This window comes from Equus przewalskii, chromosome 1 (genome assembly GCF_037783145.1).
Source record: "Equus przewalskii isolate Varuska chromosome 1, EquPr2, whole genome shotgun sequence".
In the NCBI taxonomy this organism is placed as follows: domain Eukaryota; kingdom Metazoa; phylum Chordata; class Mammalia; order Perissodactyla; family Equidae; genus Equus; species Equus przewalskii.
Window position 1 is genome coordinate 123,496,979 of NC_091831.1, and position 2,571 is coordinate 123,499,549.

At 50.8% G+C, this 2,571-nt stretch overlaps 1 long non-coding RNA gene across 2 annotated transcripts; it reads left to right on the forward strand.

Moving 5' to 3' along the window:
* The first annotated feature begins 397 nt into the window (after positions 1-397).
* On the forward strand, positions 398-2,356 carry LOC139083706 (uncharacterized). Of its 2 annotated transcripts, XR_011540617.1 has the most exons (4): positions 398-613; positions 1,129-1,229; positions 1,481-1,644; positions 2,162-2,356. It is a non-coding gene; the product is annotated as an uncharacterized lncRNA (long non-coding RNA). The 2 variants fall into 2 exon arrangements; XR_011540618.1 differs by lacking the exon at positions 398-613 and having other exon boundaries at positions 1,129-1,353.
* The last annotated feature ends 215 nt before the right edge of the window (positions 2,357-2,571 follow it).

The window sequence follows — 2,571 nt, forward strand, 5'->3', positions numbered from 1 at the left end:
GACAGGGGCATGGGACGGTTAAGTGAGGAGATGACACACAGCCTTGTCAAACCAGAGGAGAAAGTCGGGTGCCAAGATGAGCATTGCAGACACTACGGGTTTGGTGAGCGCCGAGAAAGGGGTGGCCAAAATAAACGATGGCTAGCCGAGAAAACGGGCCTAGAGCTATCTTGAAGACTGGATAGAATTTGTATGGATGGCGAGGAGGGGAGAGGACGTTCAAGGCACAGAGGTGGGGCAGGGTGTGGCATGTTGGGAGACAGCAGTGGCTCGGTGGCTCTTGGGTGAGGCCCTCGGTCGCTCTGACTGCTTCCTCATCTGCAGACCGGGGCTTGGGCTGGATGAGGCCGCCGTTTTCTTTCCCCTTCAGCAGAAAACCTGTGCTTTATTCTTTCAGCACCTGGCTTATGCCTAACATCTACACTCGGAATGAATGAATGATTGACCGAACAATTTAACTAAACATCAAGCCAATGAGAAAAGGAGAACAGATACCTGAATAAGATAATTTAGTATTTTAAAGTTTTCAGGGCGCTTTCCTGTCACCACTGGTGTCTTCCCTGTGACAGCCCTGGAGGCGGAGAGTGTGGGTTTCATTGGTCCCACCTGACAAGTAAGGAAACCGAGGCGTGGAGTGTGCTCGGTGGATCAGCGACGTCCCCGAATGGCGAGTTTGGGAAGGAACTGAGCCCGATGGCTCTGCCCTGCTGGGTTCCCCATCTCGGGCACCTGTCGCCTGCAGTGAGGGTGCCCTCGGTCCTGCTACTGAGGTGGTGGGGACGGTGCCTGGAGCACTTACCAGAATGAACTGGTGTTTGAGGTCCCTGTGAGCGGCCTGTGGTGGTCTCTCACTGTGTTCTGAACTCGAGCTGGGGAAGAGGAGTGCTGTTTATTGTCTCTCCAAAACCCCAGCAGAGATGTTAAGCAACTTGCTCAGGTAACCTCAGGCTTTACCTGGGGTCCCCTGGCAATCAGCCGCCTACTCTTTCCAACTGGAGGAACCCTGTCAGAGAGGAATGGGAGAAGTGGGAGAGGGGGCCTGTGGGCTAGATGCACAAGATTGTTCTCTGGTCATGTAAGTTTGGGAAACGACAATGGTTTAAAGTTCTGTCAGGTTCTGTTCTGCAGGACTTATCAGAGCCATCAATCACAACTACACTCTGGATCTCCAAGTGGAGATAGATGGAACAGGCATCATCTTCCAGACTTGTTGGGCCACATGGGTGAATGTGAGGGTCTCAATGCCACTGTTGCCCGTTTGGGGAAATGTTGCTGCAGACGCCCACTTGATTCTGGGAGGTGGCATGGTGGAGTGGGAAGACGGAAGGCTTAGCTTCACCACAAAGGGCTCAGGTGCCTGTGGAGGAATTCCTAAGCCTCTGTTCTTGCATCTTTCAAAAAGAAATAGTACGTTGATCTCATCGTGTTGATGAGGATAAAGTGGGATAACAGATGCCACAACAGATCCTTCATTACACAGGTACCCAAAGAGGTGCAGGCACTGAGAGATTTACAAGAAAAGATCAATGGAGAAGTAACCATTCAGTTGACTACAGGATTCTCTGAGCTGCAAAATGACCCACCAGGTTTCTTTAAGTTGCAAGCCCCTGCTGGTCTCTCTCCTTCAGGCTGATTTAAACTAAGGTACAATTTAAACTATTCTGACTTATCAGAAATGCGTCTATTTATAAAACAAAGCTGAGGTGTGTAATTCACCCCATGTTCCTCAAAGGCTCCTTATAACCTCCGGGGCTCCAGTCGAGGTGCCCGGGGAGCCCCACCCGGGAACTCAAGCCCTCTGCCTCTAGCTTCTCCGTTAGTTTTCCTGCCCCGGTTCCCCTAAATGAGTTCCTCACAGACTCAGCCCCTCATCCCCACGTGCCCAGGCAAGTTCACGCCCATCTCCTGCTGCCTGGGATTGGCTCCTCCTTGTGACAAAGATGGCTGGTTCCTGGTTCCTCTGGGGATCTTTCTCCCCATGGCCCTTAGTGATAGAACTGAAGACTCTATTCCCCAGGCAGGCTTGCTGGAGGCGGGTGTGGCCACGAGTCCAAGTTCTGCCAGCGAGATACAAGGGGAAGTGGCGTGTACACGTTCTGGGTCATGCCTGTCCTTGATGGAAATGGCGTTTCCTCAGCTTCCACTTTTCTCCTTTCCATAGGCCGAACTCACGATATGATGGCAGGTGCTGGAGCAGCTATCTTGGACCGTGTGATAAAAGTTACTGATTGAGAATGGCAGAGCAATAAGACGGATGGAATCTGGGGCTTCAAAACCATGAAACTGCCATGTTAGCCCTGGACTGCTTAAGTTATTATTGTCACATGGAGGAGAAATAAACTTCCAGTGGGTTTAAGCCATTGTTATTTTGATCTTTAGTTACAGCAACTGAACTGCTTCACTTTGCATAGCTACTTCTAACCATCCTTCAAAAGCTACCTGAGGGCCACTTCTCCCAGGAAGCATCCCTTGATTGTACCAACGATAGCCTGCCTCACGTACCACATTACCCATCCCAGAGCATGTTGCCTCAACCAAATCTTGATGCGCCGAATTCTATTTTATTTAATG